This window comes from Tachypleus tridentatus, chromosome 7 (genome assembly GCF_004210375.1).
Source record: "Tachypleus tridentatus isolate NWPU-2018 chromosome 7, ASM421037v1, whole genome shotgun sequence".
Classification (NCBI taxonomy): domain Eukaryota; kingdom Metazoa; phylum Arthropoda; class Merostomata; order Xiphosura; family Limulidae; genus Tachypleus; species Tachypleus tridentatus.
Window position 1 is genome coordinate 144522525 of NC_134831.1, and position 16025 is coordinate 144538549.

A 16025-nucleotide genomic window follows, 5' to 3' on the forward strand; every position below is an offset into this window, starting at 1 on the left:
CGCGGGTTCAAATCCCGGTCGCACCAAACATGCTCGCCCTCACAGCCGTGGGCCGTTATAATGTGACGGTCAATCCCACTATTCGTTGGTAAAAGAGTAGCCCAAGAGTTGGCGGTTGGTGGTGATGACTAATTGCCTTCCCTCTAGTCTTACACTGCTAAATTAGGGACGGCTAACGCAGATAGCCCTCGAGTAGCTTTGCGCGAAATTCAAAAAACAAACAAACAGACAATCCTCTACTTCTTGGTAAATGGTATAACTTTACTGTGTATGGTACATAGTGAGAAATTAAATGTCTTCAAATGAAATGTACAACAGTAAAATTCTTACTTAATCGTTCTGTTAATTCATCATAAGAATTCTTATAGATCTGTGTAAAATATCTCATAATTTTTGTAGTTTTCGTCCAATTCTTTGTTTTCATTTCAGTTCCTTATATTGGCAACTGTATTCGAGGCAGAATATTTCTTCTTTTTTTATGTATGTGTTACTGAAACTGGGCCCAGCAGACTGTAGTTTTATAAAATCAGTTTCAATCACTGAATCAAGTAGTAGGGTGTCCCATGTGAGTAGTGATTTTATGTATGCCGTTTATAGCTACTCGAATCTTTTTTCTTATTATGTGATTTTCCGGTGTATGCCTTACTTTCACAGTGGTAGCAGGCTCATTAAACAATCGTGTTGTACGTTTTCACTCGTTCACGCATTCTTATAGAGCATCACAGCACATGCGTGTTTTACACTTGAGAAGAACAAAAGTATTGAATGGATAAAGCGGATGGTACGTAGTAAACCTAGTGACAAAATGAAAAAAAAAAGATGTTTACGAACACTTAATCGCGCAAAATTTTACTTTATTTGGTAATGAATATCTCATTTTTTACCCCTCATCCCATAATTCCCATATGCATTTATACTTGAGGTATGCTTGGATAAGAACAAATAAAGACAGCTCCATGCGTATAGCTGATGCAAAGAAACAGCCTAATTGGATCTTACATGTGCAATTGAAGGTAGAAAACCGAGTAAACATGGTATAATACGGTACTGTTTACACCCGCTCACACCTATAAACACATGTTCATGTACACTTTGAATGTTTTCATTAGAAATAATGAACCGCTTCTAAATGTATCCCTCTTTCTCCTTCCCTCCCTCGAACCCCCATACATAAATATAAAGATCGAGGGGGATTATATGCAAAATAGCAAATGTAAATGATCTGGAAGCATTACCTACAAGTCGTGTAAACAAACTAGTCAAACTCGTGTAACAGCTTTGGTTGCTTAAAAATGTATACGCGTCATAAATCACAAACAAATTTCTGATATTTTCCCTTCTAATCGTAAAGGTCTGTTTGACATCGCTAAGGTTTCTCATTCTGAGAGATGTGTAAAGAAAAAAAAAACCTTGTCTGATCCATTAGGCTTTCTTTACTGTTTATTGTTGTTATCATGATCTCATCCATTAGTCTTTCTTTGTTATGTATTTTTGCCATCATGATCTCATCCATTAGTCTTTCTTTACTGTGTATTTTTGTTATCATGTTCTCATCCATTAGTCTTTCTTTACTGTGTATTTTTGTCATCATGATCTCATCCATTAGTCTTTCTTTGTTATGTATTTTTGTTATCATGATATCATCCATTTGTCTTTCTTTGTTATGTATTTTTGTTAGCATGATCTCATCCATTTGTCTTTCTTTGTTATGTATTTTTGCCATCATGATCTCATCTATTAGTCTTTCTTTACTGTGTATTTTTGTTATCATGATCTCATCCATTAGTCTTTCTTTACTGTGTATTTATGTCATCATGATCTCATCCATTTGTCTTTCTTTGTTATGTATTTTTGTTATCATGATCTCATCCATTAATCTTTCTTTGTTATGTATTTTTGTTATCATGATCTCATCCATTTGTCTTTCTTTGTTATGTATTTTTGTTATCATGATCTCATCCATTAGTCTTTCTTTGTTATGTATTTTTGTTATCATAATCTCATTCATTTGTCTTTCTTTGTTATGTATTTTTGTCATCATGATCTCATCCATTAATCTTTCTTTACGGTATTTTGTTATCATGATCTCATCCATTAGTCTATGATCCATTAGATTAAGTCTTAAAATACTTTGTAGTAGTAAAGTCTGAATACATCGCTATACATTCTTATTAGTTTGATTTAAGCTTCCTATTTGGCATATGAAATAAGTTTCGAAATTGATAAATGAGTTCTCATATAACCAACGATTTATAGTAAAAACATAAATTGGAATCTTCCTATATACCTTACACACATATTCAGGCGAGCCTACACACCTGGTAGAATATTTAATATATTACTCCCCCTGGTAATAAGCAACCAAATAAAGTATCTGATTATCCCTCAGACTACTCAACACTACACTGATTTGTTTGTCAGAAATTTCTCTAGAGGACTCGTAAAGATCGACAAGAACAAATGTGATGTTCTACCTCATTACAGCGATAGTGTAGGACAGGGTAATGAACTTCATGTGGCTAAGTGATAAGCTAACTACACATATTTTATTTGTATCCGAACGATACATTAATCACCGTCACAGTTTATTCGATCACTGATAACCGATTTTGCCGTCCTTCGTGTAAAAAAAACGAAGAAAGCGACATCAAGTGGGCTTTCACTATGGATACAATGTAAAACGTAATTGTGTTTATGTTCAGAAGGTTGTGAAATTATGTCGTACGCAATCCATATATTTCAGGTTTAGTTTAAGTAATAATTATTATTACTGTCAGATTTGATTTATTCGGACGTATTTGTTTTTGTGTGACGTAATGTGTTACAAATATATAGAGAAAGTTATGGTTAATCAAAACGATCGTGTGTGTATATCGCGAGAACGAGTTTTTTATGTGCATATTTACGTTTCTATATTAATTTAAAGCCTTATTTCACCACCAGTAACGCATATTTCCAAATTATAGCTACCTGAACATTAAAGTGGTATTGAGATGATATTTTTCTTAGTTTATTTGTTTCCCGGACTACCGGTTGAGAGAAAAAAAGTTTTTTCACACAGGTTATGAAAGTTTTAATAACTAACATTTTTTTCTTTCTCATTTTTTTAGTTTTGCAAGGTTGATAAATTGCTTCAATAATTTTATTTAATATTCTGTTTTAAATGTAGCTTAGATTTACTTCTTGAAAGGCCCAGCATGGGCAGGTGGTTAAGGTACTCGACTCCCAGGGCCGCGGGTTTGAATCCCCGTCGCACCAAACATGCTTGCCCTTTCAGCTGTGAAAGCATTATAATGTGACGGGCAATCCCACTATTCGTTGATAAAAGAGTAGCCCAAGAATTGGCTGTGGGTGGTGATGACTTACACTGCAAAATTAGGGACGGCTGGTGCAAATAGCCCTCGTGTAGCTTTGCGCGAAATTAAAAACAAACAAACAAACTTCTTTAAATTTAATCAGTGTATTTCAACAGTGCTTGTGATTTACTTTTTAAATCTAAAGTATCATTTATATAATTCGCAACAAATTTAAAATTTGTTCTCAAAGTTTATATAAATCAGTGAAAATGTGTATGTGTCTGGAAAATACTTGAATCCCATTATACGTAGACCACATGAAAAAACTACATTGACAAAAAGCAGCAATTTTGATGTGTCAGTGCCCGTGGTCAGATAGATAGAACGTACACCATCTGATTAAAGTTGTACAAGATCAACTGTGTCACTTCAAGACAGGATCTGCACTGCATGGCTATTAGGAATGACCAGTCTACTGCTCGTGGACTGAATACAAAAATCAGAATTTCGAATGGCTGGGTTATGTGTGACAAAGTAAAATTTATTTGTGGGTCTGGATTTGTCCTACAGTTGCACATACAGCGTTGCACAGCTCGTTTGAACTTTTGTCAAGATCATTAGAATTGGCAGCAGTGCCTGTATTTTTCACAATACAATCAAAATTACGTGTCTCCACCAGAAACTAACGGGTTTGTGTTGGGAGAACCAGGGGTTAGTACTGTCAATTGCATGTTGCTGAGATTGTAATGGGTAGTCCTAGAGGTCGCGGATTGGCAAGAAAGATTGACCCCTGGGATCTCCTTAGAGCCTAAGTGCGTTAGCACCTTACATATTCTATCACCTGAAGAATGGTTCGAGAACCTCTCATAATTGTCTGCCTACTGATTGGAAGCATGCTTTGCAGATGTAAAGACTATGTCAATGTTAAGAGGATGGCTTGGTAGTTTGTACCTGTAACTGAGTGTCCCTGTCTGATATCACTTTTTCGTACTAATTGATTCAGTCACATACAGACTCTGATCATTTTCGATTTGTGGTTACTCACGTTTCACTGAATATAACTAGAAATATATTCCAGTGAAACTGGTTCTGTGAAGTAAAATTACCTTGTCTTGATTTCTCCATCACACATTTATTTCAGAAGATTTGAAATTTCTGTTACCAATACTTCAAAAATTTGCATGTCATTAAAAAAGCAGTTTTACTGAAAATATCTAAACTAGGACTTTTTTCGGTGTTTATCAAGAAACAATAAAAAACAGGTGTCACCCTTGCTGATTCCGACTTCCCTCTCAGTGGCAGTACACTAAAAGCATTTACAAGAGAGGCCTGGCACGTCCTGATTTTAAAGGCTCTTCTAATCACAGTCTATGGGTCTCAGGCGTAAATCTCCATCATTTTAGTTGTAGGCACGTTATAGTTTGACGGCCAGTCCCATTATTCTCTAATAAGAGAGTGACCCAAAGGTTGATGTTGACTAAACACCTTCCTTCTAGTCTATCACTGATAGGTTATAGATGGTTAGCACAAATAGTCCCTCGTTTATCTTTGCTCGTAACAGGTTCGTAGGCTGCCAGAAAAAAAATAAAAGAATTCAATTAATGGTTTATATTATATTTATTATATCCACCAAAAAAAAAGTTTAATATTAAGTGGTTCTCAGTTGTATCTTATTTTCTCCCATGCAATTAATTAAAATGACATTCATGTGTGTTTTTAATGTGAGAAACAAAACGTTTATTACTCAAACTTTTGAACGGTTAGATTATCGTTAGGGTTAAAAAAACATCGAAGAAATAACATGATTCATTGTACTTGTTTCGTAGATATGCAGTAATTCATAGCATAGTGATGGACGAAATAAACATTTTATATAGTTTCTTTTGATTATTAATAACAATATAAATGGTATCATATAACGTATTTTTGCGTTACAATTGTAAAACTGCTTCTACGTGTTTTACAATGATTTTGTAATGCGTAACTTGTATTTCAACCTTCTTTTCGCATGCTCGTCAACCCTCGATATATGATTTAATGATATAAAATAAACATATTTTAAACCACGAACAATCACTGTGTGTTCACACTGGAACTTACTCTACAGAATATGCACAATATAATCATTTTTTGTCGTCGTGTATCATCAGAATTTGCACTGATTCAAATGGAATACTAAAACTTTCTTTCCCTTCAAGTTGATGTTTTTATATTATACGTGTACTATTGTTTGTTATTATAACACATAAACTTCCTGTTTCATCGGAATGTTGTAGCTATCTAATATAATATTAATATTATTAGTTGTCCCAGTACATCAGAGGTAAAATGTGTGTGTATATGATGCCCTGCGATTTAAAAGTGGACCAAACTATGGGCAGAAAGTTTAAAGCGTCCCGGAGGAGAAAATTTGTATTTGTATTTCGCACAAAGCTACTCGAGGGCTATCTGTGCTAGCCGTCCCTAATTTAGCAGTGTAAGACTAGAGGGAAGGCAGCTAATCATCAGCACCCACCGCCAACTCTTGGGCTACTCTTTTACCAACGAAAAGTGGAATTTACCGAAACATTATAACGCCCCCACGGCTGAAAAGGTAAGCATGTTTGGCGCGACGGGTTTGCGAAACCGCGACTCTCAGATTACGAGTCACACGCCTTAACACGCTTGGCCATGCCGGGCCACGGAGGAGAAATTAAATGTCTAGGATTGTAGTATCAGCCTAGGCATTTTTGGTGCAATTAAGATTGAATTGTGATTAAAATAACAAACGAAACTGGGTATTCGTAGTGGGCAGAGCATTCTTTAGCTTGAACATAGATTTATTTTAAAGAAAATTTATTGGCAATATAAAAACTAGAGACCAAAAATCACGAAAAAATTCAATAAGGTTATTAATTCCAAATTAAACCGAAAACTTGTAAACAAACGTACGCACGAGCACGTGGATAATAAAATCTTCAACCTCGAAATCATAAAATGCCTTTTTTTTCAAAAAAGTAACTTAATGAACACAAAATTTGGAATCTCAATTTACAAGCGATCACATTAAAACGTTTTAAGAAGTCAAAGTGAAAAAGAAAGTAATTGATGATTGTTTGTTTGTTTTGAATTAAACACAAAGCTACACAATGGACTATCTCTGCTTTTCCCACCACGGGTATCGAAACCCGGTTTTTAGATTTGTAAGTCCGCAGACATCCCGCTGAGCCACTGGGGGGCCAATAATTGATGAACAACTTTATACAATTTACAAAGATTCGAATACTGTCTTACGTCAGCTCGAGACAGAATTCTCAAAATTCGTAATCGCTGTCCACTTATAACCATACAAGAATGAGAATAAAAGTGGCCTGACATGGTCAGGTGGATAAAGCATTCGAGTTGCAATCTGAGGGTTGCAGGTTCGAATCCTCTTCACACCAAACATGCTCGCCCTTTTAGCGGAGATGTGTTATAATGTGACGGTCAATCCCACTATTCGTTGGTAATCGAAGAGTTGGCGATTGCCTTTCCTCTAGTGTTACACTACTAAATTAGGGACAGGTATCGCAAATAACCCTCGTGCAGTTTTGCGCAAAATTCAAAAACAAACAAAATGCCACTCCTTCAATTGAACGAAGTTTGTATATATCATCTGAAACTACTTACTTGTGTTTGTTCTATTAGTGTTTTCTACTGATTTTGTTTTTGGAACCGGTTTGTTTTTCTCACTACGTTATATGAGAACGTGAGAAATTTAACTATACATATGTGTGTGTGTGAGTTGAGTGTACGTGTGTATAACTCAAGGCGTTCCTAAGATATGTAATAAAATCGAGAATAACAGCCTCGAGTGAAAAAGCTCCACATTAAAAGTGTTAGAAACAAATCAGTGTTGTTTAACTAATTTCTCAGAGCCTTACGCTATATGTCACATAATGTTACATGGGATATATGTTATTGCATTACCTAATTAACTATTATTCGAAACTTAAGTACAAAAACAAATACGAACGATCTGCAATAACGTGTATACGTGTAACGAAATTAAACTAGTGCCACAAATGAGATGTTTAGTGTCTGTATGCTTGATTTACGATAAGCTGCTAAAATTGTTAATGCATGTTATTATATTGAAGTTATTACAATCTAGAAACGAGGGAGTAAAATTTCGAAAACGTGAACTTCCTGTGTTCTTCATGGAAACGGTTTGTTTGTCTGAGCTTTTTAGATCAAAGAGCTATCTGCTGTGTCCACCGTAGAGAATCGAGTCCCGGACTTTCACGGAAATGGAAAGCCTTGCATAGTAGAGCCGTTAAGAAAACAATGAACTAGAAATGAAACACAAGCAAACCAGTAACAAAAACCTCTTTCACAAAATGAAGACTATAGTCGGGAAAAGGATCTTCTGACCCCAAAAGAATCATTGGGATAAAACTGGGCATATCTTCTGGTGTAATCATTGTATTACAATTTTAAATAGTCTCGTCAAATATATTTAGCAGAAGTGATTAAATTAACGACATAATTGATCATTGATTATTTTCTCTTCTCCTGACATAATCTGCACTTAAAAAGGAAGACAAAATAAATCACTGAACCATTAAGCGGTTACAGAGTGCCCTTCTTTACAAAAATACTCGGGCCCGGCATGGCCAGGTGGGATAAAGCGTTCGACTCGTAATCCGAGGGTCGCGGGTTCGAATCCCGGTCGCACCAAACATGCTCGCCCTTCAGCCGTGGGGGCGTTGTAATATTACCGTAAATCCCACTATTCGTTGGTAAAAGAGTAGCCCAAGAGTTGGCGATGGGTGGTGATGACTAGCTGCCTTCCCTCTAGTCTTACACTGCTAAATTAGGGACGGCTAGCACAGATAGCCCTCGAGTAGCTTTGTGCGAAATTCAAAACAAACAAACAAATACACTCTCTTATCTCTCTCTGTCTTTTTTTTTATATAACATAGGAGAGTTGCACATATCGACATGTTTTGCATTTTCTATTCATAATAATACTCATTCAGAAACAAATTCAGGTATTTTTCTTAGCTTATTTTAGTTTCATTTATATGATGTTTGTTTCTGTAAGAAGCTACATTTTTTTAAACTCAATTGCATCTCGGCGCTAGTTTATTAAAACAAAGTGCACAATTAATATCCATTTTTCTTTGTACAGACTCATTAAAGAGTTTTGACAGGGAAAACAGTGAATTTTCATGACAACCGTGCCGTTTCTGGACTGTAGAGTTTCCTTTTATATACTTCTGAATGACAGCACGATTGTTCCTGTGCCAGTTTATTGTTCAGCTGCTGTCCATCAGTTGGCAATACAACTCAAACCATGCAAGTACTTTTTTTTAATTTTAAAAAATAAATAAATTGAGGTGCCACTTACAGCGTTGCTTTGAAACTTGAGTTTGAGCGACTGTCTTTTTAAAGATGATAGCTTTTAATGTAAGTTAGTTATTTTACTTTATATAACAGTGATCAATCAATGTAAATGTCAGTTTAAAGGTACGTAAGATGGTTAACAGTTCAACAGACAAAATTAGCTAGGATGTCTGTCAAGTGAGGCTTCGCACAACCATTTCATCGCTTGCATGGTTATAGCTCACCTTACATTACAGGCCAGGAGTTATAAACGGTTGTTGAATCGTTACAGTTAAGAATAGAGAGTAAAAATTGAAAGCTCGTGTCACCCTGTACACATTAAGGCTTCATTTAATGCGTTCAAATTCCGTTCGTTTTAACGCATTTTGGTGCTACTGTTTTTTGTAAGACTTGATAGCAAAATGTTTTATTTGATTTTTTTTGTTTAATTTTCGAGCACGGCTACGCAAGGGTTACCTGAGATAGCCGTTTCTAATTCTGAACTGATAGACTAGATGGACGGTAGTTAGACAACAGCGCCAACCACTAGCTCTTTGACTGCACATGTCTGGCATAATTGTGGAATTTGTCTGTCACTCCTATAACATACTCATGACTCTAAGTTGATTCGCGAGGGCATTATTGAACTGCGAATCATGAACTCCAAAATACCAGATCAGTCAGACTAATTTGACGGCCACGTCCGGTCATTTGATTTTGGTTTGGTTTGTTTTGAACTTCGCGCAAAGCTACACGAGGGCTATCTGTGCTAGCCGTCCCTAATTTAGCAGTGTAAGACTAGAGGGAAGGCAGCTAGTCATCACCATCCACCGCCAACTCTTGGACCACTCTTTTACCAACGAATAATGGGATTGACCGTTACATTATAACGCCCCACGGCTGATAGGGCGAGCATGTTTGATGTGACGCGAAATTAAAAAAAAACAACACATTTTGTTATAATTTCTCAGTAAAATCATATGTTTTGGTTTGTTTTGAATTTCGCGTAAAGCTTGAAGATTATAGATTTAAAAAGTTGGTTAGAGAGGAAATTAAGATATGGAAAGATGATAATATAAAAAATGAGGGTTTCTTTAGATTTTGTAAAGATATTTGTAAATAAAATGTTAGGTTTGTGGTAGGACCTTTGAAGGATGATAAAGGAAGGCTCCAATTTGATGATTATTTGATGGCTAGGATAATAAAGTATTCTTCTTCATCAGTTTTTAGTAACAAATATTTAAGCAGCTTTTCATATCTCGAACAGTTGATAGGTGGAAACAAGATCGAACAAGATAATTGCATTAATTCTGAGCTGGTTAATAAACAATTGGGAAGTTTTGATAATGATAAGACTCCTGAGCCAAATAATATTTCCCCAAGGGCTTTGACGGAGATTAAGAATTGGATATGTGAGCCACATTCTACTTTTTTTTTTTGTAAGTCCTTGAATAGTGGGCAGGTACCAGAGGATTGGAATTTAGCTAATGTCACTTCCCTCTTAAAGGGAGGTAATAAAAATTTTCCCAGTAATTATAGGCGCATTAGTCTTACCTCAGCTGTGGGAAAAGTTTTGGAAATTCTGATGACATGCAAAGTCATTATCAAGGTTTAGAGTTAACATTCTTTGAAAAGGTTACTGCTTATTTAGGTGAGAGTAAGGGTGTACATTTGGCATATCTGGATTTTCAGAAATCATTTGATAAGGTGACACATAAAAGGATTGTAAAAAATTAAAGATATTTCTATAGATCAGGGAATGGGTTAGAAAATTAGATAGAAAAGTGGCTGAATGGAAGAAATTAGATTTAGATTAATTAGAGCTTTGGTCAAATAATTAGCAGATAGCTTTTAATTATAATAAATGCAAGGTAATGCATGTGGTATATCATAATTTGAATTACAGGTATGAATTTGATGGAATAACCTTACTTAACAGTGTCATTACAAAAAAGGGGTTTTGGTGTTGTAGTCGATCAGTCTTTTATGCTTTCTAAACATGGTCCTGTTGCTAATGGTAGGGTAAGTACAATTTTAAGTTATTTATGCAACAATATTGAATTTAAGTCTGAAAGGTTATATTATTACTGCATAAGTCGCTGGTAAGGTCACATTTAAAATATAGTGTTCAGTCTTGGGCTCCTTACTTTAGGAAGGACATTAAACTGTTGGAAAGGGTTCAGAAAGGGGTTACTAGAATGGCTCCTGTAAGTGTTATATTGATCTTTACTTCTCTCCCTGTATTACTATAGCTAGGTAAGTGTTATATCAATCTTTACTTGTCTTCATGTATTACTGTAGCTAGGTAAGTGTTATATCGATCTTTACTTGTCGTCATGTATTACTGTAGCTAGGTAAGTGTTATATCGATCTTTACTTCTCTTCCTGTATTACTATAGCTAGGTAAGTGTTATATCAATCTTTACTTGTCTTCATGTATTACTGTAGCTAGGTGAGTGTTATATCGATCTTTACTTGTCGTCATGTATTACTATAGACAGGTAAGTGTTATATCGATCTTCACTTATCATTATAAACTTTCGTTATTATACTTGTTTGTTTACTTTGTATCAGCTATAGTTGTGTGCGTCAGGAATATCAATCAATTTGATTTTATTACTAATCAGGATCTATACCGATCAACCAATCAACTTTAATTACTTGCCCAAAGGATCGTATCGTCCGTTTTATTTATGTATACTAGTATCCTTTTCGATAAAAAAAGAGAAATAACTGGGGCCCCGGATGGAAGAGTTCTCTGAAATAATTAGATCGATAAGGTATGCTTGTCTGGATAAGTCACATACTTACTTAAAGAAAATTCGCTGAAATAGTGAAATTTTGATTCACACCATAAACAAGTATGTAGCGACTCAGACGGCTGTATGAGTACAATAAGCTTTAGTGTTTACTCAGCTAATATTCTAATAATCAATGTTGATATTAACATTTTGAGGGGGTTTAAATGAATGTTTGTTATAACTTTCATGTTGTTTCATCACGATCCATATCGTTAGGTACTACTGTACTTAATGACAAATTAATCATAAATTTAGTATAACTCATACATATGTTATAATAAAAATAATACAGTTCAAGTTGTTGTTTAACTTGCTGATAACGTTTCTCGTTACAAGAAATCTCTGTAGTGTTAATTAAAATCATTAGTGTCGTAGTTCGTGTGACTGAATGTACAATGTACGTGTGGGTGTGGACAGAGAACTAAATAATTTCTCAACAGGACGACTATTGGGTACAGGTGGAAGCTTACCCTTTGAACCTTGGCACGTGCTATTAGCCAGGGAATCAAGTAAGACCATGTTGAAGAACTAGTCTCCGTGTCTCATTTCACGGAATCCTGCCATTTCAGTTTAACACGTGCTCGCTAAAACAGTAGGCTTTCATGGCTGCCGTCTGGTCTTAGGAACCTTCCCATAAACACGACTGTATCCATCAACACAAAAGGGAAACAGCTCCGCTTGGAATGCACTGTTTTATTACAAGACTGCTTTCTCTAGGTACGATGAATGAAAAGTTAAATATTACTTTAAAACCTTATACAGTTAGAGAGATAAAAATTTAAAAATTGATTTACTGTAACAAGAAAGTAGTTAAATGAATGATGTCTCAGTTAAACATTAAATACTTAATTATTTTTCCCTTATAAAAAAATTTAACAATTTAAATTTTACCAAACTGTAGTTGCTTTTATTTTCTGTTTATTACTAGAGACATCCATATCAATGATGTTTTAAATTTACAGGTTAACGAGGTTACTTTTAATAACACAAGATGATGCAAGAGAATGACATTGATAATTTAAGTATTTTTACAGTGCTAAGATCTGGGGTTCGATTCATTGCAGGCCCGACATGACCAGGTGGTTAAGGCACTCGACTCGTAATCCAAGGGTCGCGGATTCTAATTCCTGTCACACCAAACATGCCCGCCCTTTCAGCCGTGGGGACGTAATAATGTTCAGTCAATCCCACTATTCGTTGGTAAAAGAGCAGGCCAAGATTTGGCGGTGGGTGGTGATGACTACCTACCTTCCCTTCATTCTTACGCTACTAAATTAGGGAACGGCTTGTGCAGATAGCCCTCGTGTAGCTTTGCGCAAAATTCAAAACAAACCAAACAGTCGATTCATCGCACTGGAAGGAGCGCAGTCGTCCTATTGTGTTGCTTTGAACTTACAAAAACAATAACACCAACAATGTTGTTGCTGAAGACACGAAATTTGAAAGTTATTACAACTTCTACTTTTGAATTGAGGATAAACTGCCAATTTGAAACGTCATGTTATAATTACTTTGGTTCTGGTATTATTTAACATTTATAATTAAAGTAAATATACTCGTATCATAAAACATAACATATTGTTTTAAGCTTCTACATATTTCAAACGTGTATGAAAATATAAAATATCTTTATGTTTCCATGACAAAATGTTTGACGTAATAAAATCGTTTATAGCTAATATAAAAATCAGTGTGTGTGTGTTTTCTCATTTCTTCCATATTCCACTGATTGGGAATAAATGAGTAAATTATTATGAAGGAATAAAGTAAAGACTACATCATAAAACGGGTGTAGCAATTAGACAACAACAACAGAACAGTAAACTGAACAAACTGTCCCAAGTCTCGATACTGGAGTCACCGTTTTTGACACATACTTCAGTCTGATGTTAGAGAACGTGAAACAGAAGAGGACACACGAATGTACCCGTCTAATCTAGTTTTCGTGTTACTATATAACGATTGCAATAAATATCGTCAACTTAAGTCTCAATACATCCATTACCACTGCACAATTAAGCCTACTATTACATGTTAGTGGAAAGTTGATCGTTTATTCATAAACAGCGTGTTTGGGCTAACGTATTCATATACCTCAATTTGTTACTTTTATATGTCTATCTTTTCGTTGTGTGTACTGTAATATATTTTAACCTAATTATCTATTAGTAGATAACTGACACCCCTACTATGTAGGCCCGGCATGGCCAGGTGGGTTAAGGCGTTCGACTCGTAATCTGAGGGTCACGGATTCGAATCCCCGTCACACCAAACATGCTCGCTCTTTCAGCCGCGGGGGCGTTGAAATGTTACGGTCAATCCCACTGTTTGTTGGTAAAAGAGTAGCCCAAAAGTTGGAGGTGGGTGGTGATGACTAGCTGCCCTCCATCTAGTCTTACACTGTTAAATTATGAACGGTTAGCGCAGATAGCCCTCGTGTAGATATGCGCGAAATTCAAACAAAACAAACCAATATTCATAGCCTGTTTTCCCAAACATATATATTATTGGAGTAAATTTAACTGTTTTGAAATCTGTCATTTTATGTTTTTAATGTTAATGTAAGTAATATGAATTTGAAAACTAATGTTAAGAGTGTAATATATTTGTTTTTTTCTTATAAAAATGGTAATAGTATGTGATTTTATTTTCATACGTGGTTTTTTATTTGATTTAGAACACATATTTAAAGTTAAATTAAGTATACAGTTGTTGAGTATTGATGTTTATCATCTAATTATTTTAAATCAAATAAAGAAAATGTACATTTTGTATTTGCATCTAGGATAAAAACAGTTTTATCTATATTGATTAAGAAAAAAGACATGAATATTCGTTTAGGTTCACCATGTGACAAATTTTCAAATTTGAATGTTTTATATATTTTTCCATTAATGTCACTCGTTGGACACCAGTAATGTTTACGGACTTAAGCATTATAATTTAGGCTTCGATTCTATGGACATAGCAGATAACCAAATATAAGTTTAGTCTTAAATAAACAACTGATTTTTCATTAGTTTTTTGTACGTATATAATTCATGATAGAAATGAAATAAAAATCCTAGAACCCGAGTGCTAACGAAAGGTTCATCTTTTCGCTCGGGTGATAGGGTTTTTATTTCATTTAGGTATATAAAATATTTATTGTTTTTATATTATAAATTATTATTAAAGTTTTCATTTTACATCAATTTAATTTTACCAACATCATCAACTTAGACAACTGACTTGTTGGTGTAGCCTAAATAAGAAAGCTGTTTCAAACCTGTTAAAATTGAAAATACTGAGATTTGCCTATGTTATGCTATAAATGATTTTTTCTTTTTTTAACGAAAACTTGCATGTTGATTTGTCGTTATATTGTGGGGGATATATTGAGTGTCTTTTTTCATAATGCACCATTTTGCAGGAATTTCTTTACAGCATGAACCATCTTGTTTATTATGCTTATCACTCACCATTGTTGTTCTATATATTTGCAGATTTCTTTGTGATATGTGTGTTAAGGAAAGCATTGTTAATTTGATAATGAACGCAATTACAACTAAATAATAACATTAACTTTAAACTGATTAAGTAAGGCTTAACCAATATTTAGAGAAATAAGGTTTTGTTTTTTTCTTTTAGCACTCTAACTCCAGGTCTTTTATTGCTATTATTGTAAATGATAGGATCTGCGAATAGATGCAAAAATCGACAGTTTGATCATATTGATTACGAATTTTGAAAATAACATGTATATTTCTTTTTTCATGACTTTAGAAAAAACACTTAGGTTCAAGAAGTATTGATAGAAATGAATAAAAACTCTATAACCCGCACGTTTTCGAAAGGTGGACATTTCTTCTTCAGCGGCAACTTGTTTGTTTCTTATTTATTGAAGTTTGTGTGAACTTTATTTTGCTGATACTTTGATCAGCTATTTGTTTCAGAATATATCTTGCAATGCAGTGATTAAAGAAGGAAGAATGCAGTAACTTTGAATTATACTCCTAGATGGCGCTGATAAAATCAAATCATGTTTTCGTTTGTTTACATCATCATCATCGATCAATAAGTGTTGAGAGCTAGGTAAGCGAAGAAGGAGATGATGGAAGCCAGAAATAGCGAATGGGGACTATAAGATGGAAAAGCGCTTTGGAGAATTTTTTTTTACCTCTATAATTAAACCGTCTAGCTCTCTCTTCTTGTCTTATTTTATATTGATTTTCTACATGGAAGAGGTTGGAAAGATATAAAATGTCACCCTTGCTGTTAAAACAAAACAATGTTGCCAGATAATTACAATAATCTTTCATGAAAGATTATCAAGTTTGAAAAATTCATTTTAGGGTAAGAGTATCTATGTGTGTTTGTGTGGAGGCAGAGGTGAACGACATGATCGAGAACGAATGGAAAAACACGAAACAAATATGATAATTTCAAAGATAGGCTGGGCATATGAATACAAAAATTTTGAGTGTATACAGGTCTGTAAGTTTATTATTGCGTCGTATGATTAATCTCGAACACAGATGCAACTTGCAGGTTCAAGCGTTTTACTGTGCAATTTTGAAATGTATTCCCTTACGACGTGTAG

The 16025-nt window shown here is 34.7% G+C and overlaps 1 protein-coding gene and 1 long non-coding RNA gene across 22 annotated transcripts in view; one reads left to right on the forward strand and one right to left on the reverse strand.

Annotated features, from left to right (window-relative positions):
• Positions 1–2529: 2529 nt before the first annotated feature.
• Positions 2530–16025, reverse strand: part of LOC143256814 (uncharacterized) — a 34187-nt gene continuing 20691 nt past the window's right edge. The window contains exon 3 of the long non-coding RNA XR_013031525.1: positions 2530–4866. This is a non-coding gene — a long non-coding RNA (uncharacterized LOC143256814). The remainder of the gene's footprint in view (positions 4867–16025) is intronic.
• The window catches only part of LOC143256811 (uncharacterized), a 222196-nt gene continuing 216344 nt past the window's right edge, over positions 10174–16025 (forward strand). For 12 of the 21 annotated variants that reach the window (XR_013031513.1, XR_013031519.1, XR_013031505.1 and 9 more), the window contains exons 1-2: positions 10174–10293; positions 11884–12160. The gene's annotated coding sequence lies outside the window, so the exon portion shown is untranslated. Of the gene's footprint in view, positions 10294–11883; positions 12161–12466; positions 13131–16025 lie in introns of those variants that run through there. The other 9 variants (XR_013031521.1, XR_013031517.1, XR_013031515.1 and 6 more) reach the window with 4 other exon arrangements.